This window comes from Paramisgurnus dabryanus, unplaced genomic scaffold, assembly GCF_030506205.2.
Source record: "Paramisgurnus dabryanus unplaced genomic scaffold, PD_genome_1.1 h2tg000216l_1_65710__unclustered, whole genome shotgun sequence".
NCBI lineage: Eukaryota > Metazoa > Chordata > Actinopteri > Cypriniformes > Cobitidae > Paramisgurnus > Paramisgurnus dabryanus.
In genome coordinates, this window is record NW_027394119.1 from 7,586 (window position 1) to 19,340 (window position 11,755).

At 38.0% G+C, this 11,755-nt stretch overlaps 1 long non-coding RNA gene across 1 annotated transcript; it reads left to right on the forward strand.

Annotated features, from left to right (window-relative positions):
• The first annotated feature begins 9,266 nt into the window (after positions 1-9,266).
• Positions 9,267-11,066, forward strand: LOC135765514 (uncharacterized). Its single transcript, XR_010540794.2, has 3 exons — positions 9,267-9,343; positions 9,791-9,845; positions 10,389-11,066. It is a non-coding gene; the product is annotated as an uncharacterized lncRNA (long non-coding RNA).
• Positions 11,067-11,755: the final 689 nt, after the last annotated feature.

Genomic DNA, 11,755 nt, shown 5'->3' on the forward strand with positions numbered 1-11,755 from the left:
ATAAGAATGCCCCTGAAGGCATTTTAGGCCGAATTGGGCACTTTTGCACGAAAAGTCACAGTCCTATCTGAAATGTTGAAATCGCTTGAAAAATGCTTTTCTGAGCTGGAAATGCCTTTAAACGACATTTCTCATCATAAGAATGCCCCTGAAGGCATTTTAGGCCGAATTGGGCACTTTTGCACGAAAAGTCACAGTCCAACCTGAAATGTTGAAATCGCTTGAAAAATGCTTTTCTGAGCTGGAAATGCCTTTAAACGACATTTCTCATCATAAGAATGCCCCTGAAGGCATTTTAGGCCGAATTCGGCACTTTTGCACGAAAAGTCACAGTCCAACCTGAAATGTTGAAATCGCTTGAAAAATGCTTTTCTGAGCTGGAAATGCCTTTAAACGACATTTCTCATCATAAGAATGCCCCTGAAGGCATTTTAGGCCGAATTGGGCACTTTTGCACGAAAAGTCACAGTCCTATCTGAAATGTTGAAATCGCTTGAAAAATGCTTTTCTGAGCTGGAAATGCCTTTAAACGACATTTCTCATCATAAGAATGCCCCTGAAGGCATTTTAGGCCGAATTGGGCACTTTTGCACGAAAAGTCACAGTCCAACCTGAAATGTTGAAATCGCTTGAAAAATGCTTTTCTGAGCTGGAAATGCCTTTAAACGACATTTCTCATCATGAGAATGCCCCTGAAGGCATTTTAGGCCGAATTGGGCACTTTTGCACGAAAAGTCACAGTCTAACCTGAAATGTTGAAATCGCTTGAAAAATGCTTTTCTGAGCTGGAAATGCCTTTAAACGACATTTCTCATCATAAGAATGCCCCTGAAGGCATTTTAGGCCGAATTGGGCACTTTTGCACGAAAAGTCACAGTCCTACCTGAAATGTTGAAATCGCTTGAAAAATGCTTTTCTGAGCTGGAAATGCCTTTAAACGACATTTCTCATCATAAGAATGCCCCTGAAGGCATTTTAGGCCGAATTGGGCACTTTTGCACGAAAAGTCACAGTCCAACCTGAAATGTTGAAATCGCTTGAAAAATGCTTTTCTGAGCTGGAAATGCCTTTAAACGACATTTCTCATCATAAGAATGCCCCTGAAGGCATTTTAGGCCGAATTGGGCACTTTTGCACGAAAAGTCACAGTCCTATCTGAAATGTTGAAATCGCTTGAAAAATGCTTTTCTGAGCTGGAAATGCCTTTAAACGACATTTCTCATCATAAGAATGCCCCTGAAGGCATTTTAGGCCGAATTGGGCACTTTTGCACGAAAAGTCACAGTCCTATCTGAAATGTTGAAATCGCTTGAAAAATGCTTTTCTGAGCTGGAAATGCCTTTAAACGACATTTCTCATCATAAGAATGCCCCTGAAGGCATTTTAGGCCGAATTGGGCACTTTTGCACGAAAAGTCACAGTCCAACCTGAAATGTTGAAATCGCTTGAAAAATGCTTTTCTGAGCTGGAAATGCCTTTAAACGACATTTCTCATCATAAGAATGCCCCTGAAGGCATTTTAGGCCGAATTGGGCACTTTTGCATGAAAAGTCAAAATCCAACCTGAAATGTTGAAATCGCTTGAAAAATGCTTTTCTGAGCTGGAAATGCCTTTAAACGACATTTCTCATCATAAGAATGCTCCTGAAGGCATTTTAGGCCGAATTGGGCACTTTTGCAGAAATAGTCACAATCCAACCTGAAATGCTGAAATCGCTTGAAAAATGCTTTTCTGAGCTGGAAATGCCTTTAAACGACATTTCTCATCATAAGAATGCTCCTGAAGGCATTTTAGGCCGAATTGGGCACTTTTGCAGAAATAGTCACAATCCAACCTGAAATGCTGAAATCGCTTGAAAAATGCTTTTCTGAGCTGGAAATGCCTTTAAACGACATTTCTCATCATAAGAATGCTCCTGAAGGCATTTTAGGCCGAATTGGGCACTTTTGCAGAAATAGTCACAATCCAACCTGAAATGCTGAAATCGCTTGAAAAAATCTTTTCTGAGCTGGAAATGCCTTTAAACGACATTTCTCATCATAAGAATGCTTCTGAAGGCATTTTAGGCCGAATTGGGCACTTTTGCATGAAAAGTCAAAATCCAACCTGAAATGTTGAAATCGCTTGAAAAATGCTTTTCTGAGCTGGAAATGCCTTTAAACGACATTTCTCATCATAAGAATGCTCCTGAAGGCATTTTAGGCCGAATTGGGCACTTTTGCAGAAATAGTCACAATCCAACCTGAAATGCTGAAATCGCTTGAAAAATGCTTTTCTGAGCTGGAAATGCCTTTAAACGACATTTCTCATCATAAGAATGCTTCTGAAGGCATTTTAGGCCGAATTGGGCACTTTTGCATGAAAAGTCAAAATCCAACCTGAAATGTTGAAATCGCTTGAAAAATGCTTTTTTGAGCTGGAAATGCCTTTAAACGACATTTCTCATCATAAGAATGCTTCTGAAGGCATTTTAGGCCGAATTGGGCACTTTTGCATGAAAAGTCAAAATCCAACCTGAAATGTTGAAATCGCATGAAAAATGCTTTTCTGAGCTGGAAATGCCTTTAAACGACATTTCTCATCATAAGAATGCTCCTGAAGGCATTTTAGGCCGAATTGGGCACTTTTGCAGAAATAGTCACAATCCAACCTGAAATGTTGAAATCGCTTGAAAAATGCTTTTCTGAGCTGGAAATGCCTTTAAACGACATTTCTCATCATAAGAATGCTTCTGAAGGCATTTTAGGCCGAATTGGGCACTTTTGCATGAAAAGTCAAAATCCAACCTGAAATGTTGAAATCGCTTGAAAAATGCTTTTCTGAGCTGGAAATGCCTTTAAACGACATTTCTCATCATAAGAATGCCCCTGAAGGCATTTTAGGCCGAATTGGGCACTTTTGCACGAAAAGTCACAGTCCTATCTGAAATGTTGAAATCGCTTGAAAAATGCTTTTCTGAGCTTGAAATACCTTTAAACGACATTTCTCATCATAAGAATGCCCCTGAAGGCATTTTAGGCCGAATTCGGCACTTTTGCACGAAAAGTCACAGTCCAACCTGAAATGTTGAAATCGCTTGAAAAATGCTTTTCTGAGCTGGAAATGCCTTTAAACGACATTTCACATCATAAGAATGCCCCTGAAGGCATTTTAGGCCGAATTGGGCACTTTTGCACGAAAAGTCAAAATCCAACCTGAAATGTTGAAATCGCTTGAAAAATGCTTTTCTGAGCTGGAAATGCCTTTAAACGACATTTCTCATCATAAGAATGCTTCTGAAGGCATTTTAGGCCGAATTGGGCACTTTTGCATGAAAAGTCAAAATCCAACCTGAAATGTTGAAATCGCTTGAAAAATGCTTTTCTGAGCTGGAAATGCCTTTAAACGACATTTCTCATCATAAGAATGCTCCTGAAGGCATTTTAGGCCGAATTGGGCACTTTTGCAGAAATAGTCACAATCCAACCTGAAATGTTGAAATCGCTTGAAAAATGCTTTTCTGAGCTGGAAATGCCTTTAAACGACATTTCTCATCATAAGAATGCTCCTGAAGGCATTTTAGGCCGAATTGGGCACTTTTGCAGAAATAGTCACAATCCAACCTGAAATGCTGAAATCGCTTGAAAAATGCTTTTCTGAGCTGGAAATGCCTTTAAACGACATTTCTCATCATAAGAATGCTTCTGAATGCATTTTAGGCCGAATTGGGCACTTTTGCATGAAAAGTCAAAATCCAACCTGAAATGTTGAAATCGCTTGAAAAATGCTTTTCTGAGCTGGAAATGCCTTTAAACGACATTTCTCATCATAAGAATGCTTCTGAAGGCATTTTAGGCCGAATTGGGCACTTTTGCATGAAAAGTCAAAATCCAACCTGAAATGTTGAAATCGCTTGAAAAATGCTTTTCTGAGCTGGAAATGCCTTTAAACGACATTTCTCATCATAAGAATGCTCCTGAAGGCATTTTAGGCCGAATTGGGCACTTTTGCAGAAATAGTCACAATCCAACCTGAAATGTTGAAATCGCTTGAAAAATGCTTTTCTGAGCTGGAAATGCCTTTAAACGACATTTCTCATCATAAGAATGCTTCTGAAGGCATTTTAGGCCGAATTGGGCACTTTGCATGAAAAGTCAAAATCCAACCTGAAATGTTGAAATCGCTTGAAAAATGCTTTTCTGAGCTGGAAATGCCTTTAAACGACATTTCTCATCATAAGAATGCCCCTGAAGGCATTTTAGGCCGAATTGGGCACTTTTGCACGAAAAGTCACAGTCCTATCTGAAATGTTGAAATCGCTTGAAAAATGCTTTTCTGAGCTTGAAATGCCTTTAAACGACATTTCTCATCATAAGAATGCCCCTGAAGGCATTTTAGGCCGAATTCGGCACTTTTGCACGAAAAGTCACAGTCCAACCTGAAATGTTGAAATCGCTTGAAAAATGCTTTTCTGAGCTGGAAATGCCTTTAAACGACATTTCTCATCATAAGAATGCCCCTGAAGGCATTTTAGGCCGAATTGGGCACTTTTGCATGAAAAGTCAAAATCCAACCTGAAATGTTGAAATCGCTTGAAAAATGCTTTTCTGAGCTGGAAATGCCTTTAAACGACATTTCTCATCATAAGAATGCTCCTGAAGGCATTTTAGGCCGAATTGGGCACTTTTGCAGAAATAGTCACAATCCAACCTGAAATGCTGAAATCGCTTGAAAAATGCTTTTCTGAGCTGGAAATGCCTTTAAACGACATTTCTCATCATAAGAATGCTCCTGAAGGCATTTTAGGCCGAATTGGGCACTTTTGCAGAAATAGTCACAATCCAACCTGAAATGCTGAAATCGCTTGAAAAATGCTTTTCTGAGCTGGAAATGCCTTTAAACGACATTTCTCATCATAAGAATGCTCCTGAAGGCATTTTAGGCCGAATTGGGCACTTTTGCAGAAATAGTCACAATCCAACCTGAAATGCTGAAATCGCTTGAAAAAATCTTTTCTGAGCTGGAAATGCCTTTAAACGACATTTCTCATCATGAGAATGCCCCTGAAGGCATTTTAGGCCGAATTGGGCACTTTTGCACGAAAAGTCACAGTCTAACCTGAAATGTTGAAATCGCTTGAAAAATGCTTTTCTGAGCTGGAAATGCCTTTAAACGACATTTCTCATCATAAGAATGCCCCTGAAGGCATTTTAGGCCGAATTGGGCACTTTTGCACGAAAAGTCACAGTCCTACCTGAAATGTTGAAATCGCTTGAAAAATGCTTTTCTGAGCTGGAAATGCCTTTAAACGACATTTCTCATCATAAGAATGCCCCTGAAGGCATTTTAGGCCGAATTGGGCACTTTTGCACGAAAAGTCACAGTCCAACCTGAAATGTTGAAATCGCTTGAAAAATGCTTTTCTGAGCTGGAAATGCCTTTAAACGACATTTCTCATCATAAGAATGCCCCTGAAGGCATTTTAGGCCGAATTGGGCACTTTTGCACGAAAAGTCACAGTCCTATCTGAAATGTTGAAATCGCTTGAAAAATGCTTTTCTGAGCTGGAAATGCCTTTAAACGACATTTCTCATCATAAGAATGCCCCTGAAGGCATTTTAGGCCGAATTGGGCACTTTTGCACGAAAAGTCACAGTCCTATCTGAAATGTTGAAATCGCTTGAAAAATGCTTTTCTGAGCTGGAAATGCCTTTAAACGACATTTCTCATCATAAGAATGCCCCTGAAGGCATTTTAGGCCGAATTGGGCACTTTTGCACGAAAAGTCACAGTCCAACCTGAAATGTTGAAATCGCTTGAAAAATGCTTTTCTGAGCTGGAAATGCCTTTAAACGACATTTCTCATCATAAGAATGCCCCTGAAGGCATTTTAGGCCGAATTGGGCACTTTTGCATGAAAAGTCAAAATCCAACCTGAAATGTTGAAATCGCTTGAAAAATGCTTTTCTGAGCTGGAAATGCCTTTAAACGACATTTCTCATCATAAGAATGCTCCTGAAGGCATTTTAGGCCGAATTGGGCACTTTTGCAGAAATAGTCACAATCCAACCTGAAATGCTGAAATCGCTTGAAAAATGCTTTTCTGAGCTGGAAATGCCTTTAAACGACATTTCTCATCATAAGAATGCTCCTGAAGGCATTTTAGGCCGAATTGGGCACTTTTGCAGAAATAGTCACAATCCAACCTGAAATGCTGAAATCGCTTGAAAAATGCTTTTCTGAGCTGGAAATGCCTTTAAACGACATTTCTCATCATAAGAATGCTCCTGAAGGCATTTTAGGCCGAATTGGGCACTTTTGCAGAAATACCCACGTAGAAGGTGACGTTCTCGCGACCTTTCGCAACGTTCCCTTAAAGTTCTCTAAAGAGGATGAAAAGACCTGAACCTTTAGAGAACATTAGGTACATTCCTAAAACGTCCTTTGTTGGTAATAAAAGTCTTGCAGTTCAAGGTTCCTTATGTGACTTTAGGGGGACGCCTGAGACATTAACAGAACATTCCCATATATTACTATTTTGGTCAAATAAAAACGTTCCCGATATGACTGTAGGAAGACGTTCCATATTGGTTATCCTGTGGTCACATAAGAACGTTAACAGAGAGGACATTTGGAACCTTAACAGAACATTCCCACATGATACTATTTTGGTCATATCATAACGTTCCTGATATGACTGTAGGAAGACGTTCCATATTGGTTATCCTGTGGTCACATAGGAACGTTACAGAGAGGACACCTGAAACATTTACAGAACATTCCCACATGGTACTATGTTGGTCAGATAAAAACGTTCCCGATATGACTGTAGGAAGATGTTCCATATTGGTTATCCTGTGGTCACATAAGAACGTTACAGAGAGGACATTTGGAACATTAACAGAACATTCCCACATGGTACTATTTTGGTCATATCATAACGTTCCCAATATAACTGTAGCTGGACATTCCATATTGGTTATGCTGTGGTCACATAAGAACATTTCAGAAAGGACATTTGGAACATTAACAGAACATTCCCATATGGTACTATTTTAGTCAGATAACGATGTTCCCGATATGACTGTAGGAAGACGTTCCTTACTGGTTATCCTGTGGTCACATAAGAACGTTACAGAGAGGACATTTGGGACATTAACAGAACATTCCCACCTGGTACTATTTTGGTCATATCATAACGTTCCCGATATGACTGTAGCTGGACGTTCCATATTGGTTATGCTGTGGTCACATAAGAACATTTCAGAAAGGACATTTGGAACATTAACAGAACATTCCCACATGGTATTACTTTGGTCATATCATAACGTTCCTGATGTGACTGTAGCGGGACGTTCCATGTTGGTTATCCTGTGGTCACATAAGAACGTTACAGAGAGGACACCTGAGACATTAACAGAACATTCCCACATGGTACTATTTTGGTTATATCATAACGTTCCCGATATGACTGTAGCGGGACATTCCATATTGGTTATGCTGTGGTCACATAAGAACGTTTTAGAAAGGACATTTGGAACATTAACAGAACATTCCCACATGATACTATTTTGGTCATATCATAACGTTCCTGATATGACTGTAGGAAGACGTTCCATATTGGTTATCCTGTGGTCACATAGGAACGTTACAGAGAGGACACCTGAAACATTTACAGAACATTCCCACATGGTACTATGTTGGTCAGATAAAAACGTTCCCGATATGACTGTAGGAAGATGTTCCATATTGGTTATCCTGTGGTCACATAAGAACGTTACAGAGAGGACATTTGGAACATTAACAGAACATTCCCACATGGTACTATTTTGGTCATATCATAACATTCCCAATATAACTGTAGCTGGACATTCCATATTGGTTATGCTGTGGTCACATAAGAACATTTCAGAAAGGACATTTGGAACATTAACAGAACATTCCCATATGGTACTATTTTAGTCAGATAACGATGTTCCCGATATGACTGTAGGAAGACGTTCCTTACTGGTTATCCTGTGGTCACATAAGAACGTTACAGAGAGGACATTTGGGACATTAACAGAACATTCCCACCTGGTACTATTTTGGTCATATCATAACGTTCCCGATATGACTGTAGCTGGACGTTCCATATTGGTTATGCTGTGGTCACATAAGAACATTTCAGAAAGGACATTTGGAACATTAACAGAACATTCCCACATGGTATTACTTTGGTCATATCATAACGTTCCTGATGTGACTGTAGCGGGACGTTCCATGTTGGTTATCCTGTGGTCACATAAGAACGTTACAGAGAGGACACCTGAGACATTAACAGAACATTCCCACATGGTACTATTTTGGTTATATCATAACGTTCCCGATATGACTGTAGCGGGACATTCCATATTGGTTATGCTGTGGTCACATAAGAACGTTTTAGAAAGGACATTTGGAACATTAACAGAACATTCCCACATGGTACTATTTTGGTCAGATAAAAACGTTCCCGATATGACTGTAGGAAGACATTCCATTTTGGTTATCCTGTGGTCACATAAGAACGTTACAGAGAGGACACCTGAAACATTTACAGAACACTCCCACATGGTACTATGTTCGTCAGATAAAAACGTTCCCGAAATGACTGTAGGAAGACGTCCCATATTGGTTATCCTGTGGTCACATAAGCACGTTACAGAGAGGACATTTGGAACATTTACAGAACCATCCTACATGGTCCTCTGTTGGTCATATAATAATGTTCCTGATATGAATTTAGGGGGACGTCCCATATTGGTTATTCTGTGGTCACATGGCAACGTTACAAAGAGGACATTTGGAAAATTAATAGAATGTTCTCACATGTTCCTCTGTTGGTCATTTAATAATGTTCCTAATATCACTAGGAGGACAAAATATGAAATTACAGTTAGAGCATTTTATTTTTATAGGCAGTTAATACAAAGGATGTGTCAATGTGCAGTGGACCATACAAACAAAGTAATAAATAAATTATTTCAGAATGAAGAAAAATAAATGAGTGATTCAGTCTGCACTATCCTACATCAGACAAAGACAAATAGCAATTAAATAAGACTTTACATTAAATTGTGTTAACAAGCACAAAAAAACTAGTAAGTAATACTATACTAATATGTATTATGTTGTACTCTATGAATATGATGATGTAGATTGCAATGCATCTTGGAAACAGTAGTCAGTTAACAGCAACAGCGTTCAATCCGCTTTATAAAAAAAAGGACTACCTTTCCCATAATGCTACAGCTTACAAGAGGACCCGGAAGTCGCATGAAATTCAAACTGCCACACTTGACGACGCGTGATCTTTGTTTTGTCTTTATATAATACTGTAAGGTAAGTTAAGATACTTTTCTTTTTAAACCTACATAGATTTCACTCGTTGTTCTACAGCGAGTTACATGAATGTTTTTTCTGTTTATTTGCTATTCTTTTCTGTGATGTTTTTTATTTCTATGTTAGGCTATATATTCTTATTTGCCATTTAAAGTATAACGATAAACATGCAGGCTTACAGTGAGCTAAACAATTTTCATAAAGAGGATGTTAAAAAAATCTTTAAGATGTTCGATCTTTACAAAATTAATTAATGCTCAGCCCACAAAGAAGCCAACCGAAGATCAAATGTTTTGTGTACAAAACAAAAAAATCGACACTTTTTGGAAATACTTTTGTAAAGGAATTTAATACCTAAGAATCATAAATTAGTGTTTGTCTTACTTTTTTATTTTACTTTTTTTTTTACAAAAAAAAAATGTAATGATTATTGTGCTTTGTTTGCAGAAGTCATGTACCACACATTGTCAAACCTGAAGAAGTGTACCTTCCTGCAATCTGGGTAAAGAAGGTGTAACTTTAATACACTATTTAAAAACATAACAGTCATGTTCATTATTTATCTTTGTGTAATTTGATTTAAATTACAATATTGAATGTGTTGAATTTGTTAAATTTTGTATGAGGTAATTTCTTGTATGGGTTAATTTGCCTAATATTAGTATTAGATACAAAAGCACAAGTGTTTTGGTTTAAAAGTGACAGCATGTTTTAAAAATGTTTCAGGTACTGGGGCTTGGATTGTTTGAAGTATTAAAGAATAATGGCAAATAATGAAGCAGGCAATAAAAAATACTTGACCAACAAGTTTTGGAGCTTAACATTTTTGTAGTTTGTAATTGCTTTTTTCTTTAAGTTGGTAATTTGAAAATCTTTTTGGAAGTCTGACATCTTCCAACATAATTTATCTTATCTTGATTTGAATGTTAAAAATCTTAGTTCTTGGATTTGTGATGTTTTCTAATATGTGTTTTTTCCCTTACTTATGCATTTTATGTAAATGTATTTTTAACTGGATTTGTATTTGTATGCTCTTATTCTGCAGGCTCCAGACCTGGAGATTGAAGTTCCTAAAGGTTGATGTTTATCAAGCTTGTGACCTTATTGCATGGTGTTATTTTTTACATTTATATATCTAATACACATTTGCACATCTGTAAACATAAATTTAATATTTTGTGGGTTATTTTTAATTTTATTTAACCAGTTGTTGTATATTGAAATCTGTTATTACATGTTATGCACTCCAACTGTAAATGTTTTGTTTTAATTGCATCTTTATTGTTTTAAACAATTTAATTAATGTGGGTTTTTGTTAGCTTTTATGTTATTCTTGTATTTTTTGGCTATTTATTTGTTTTTATTATCCTTCTGTTTATTTGCCAGATTTTGACCTTCTATTTGTTTTTCCTGTAATCTCACTTCAATTATTTTCTGTGTTTTTCAATGATACATTTTTGTCACAGTCCCAATTTGTTCCTGCTTGTTTCTCCATGTTTCCCCGTTCATCATCCATTTGGACTTCATTTCCCATAATCCTTTTCACTCTCTCACCTGAACTGTGTTTGTTATTATCCTCACCTGACAGTCATCCCCCTCATCACTCCATTGTCTAAATACCCCACTTTTCCGTTTGTCAAGGTCAGTTCTTGTTTATAGTGATGTGTTGTGTGTTTTGCTGTACCAGTTTCCATGTTCCTTGTTTTATATTAATTAAAGATTATCATTTTGGATTCATCATGATCTCCATCTCCTCCTTTATCTTCCACCACACCAACCGTATCAATTTCACAGTATAATTATATATTGTTTGAGTTATGGCTATTTTCTATGTCTTAAATGTTCTGGGAACTTTACTAGGCAATGTCCTTAACACCAGCGGGGTCGTTCCGGGAACATAAAATTTCTACATAAAATATGGTTCTCTTAACATTTTCTGAACGTCCTAAATGTTCCGTGAAGGTCTGCCAAATAACGTCCTTCACCCTTTTAAAGAACTCCACAACATGTCCGTCTCATAACGTTCTGGGAACTTTACTGGGAAACGTCCTTAACACCACTGGGGTCGTTCTAAGAACATTATGGGAACGTAAAGTGTACATAAAATATGGTCCCCTTAACATTTCCAGAACGTCCTGAATGTTCCGTAGAGGTCTGCCAAATAACGTCCTCCAGCCCTTTAGGGAACTCCACAACACGTCCGCCTCATAACGTTCTGGGAACTTAACTGGGCAACGTCCTTAACACCAGTGGGGTCGTTCTAAGAACATTATGGGAACGTAAAGTGTTCATAAAATATGGTCCCCTTAACATTTCCAGAACGTCCTGAATGTTCCGTGGAGGTCTGCCAAATAACGTCCTCCAGCCCTTTAGGGAACTCCACAACACGTCCGTCTCATAACGTTCTGGGAA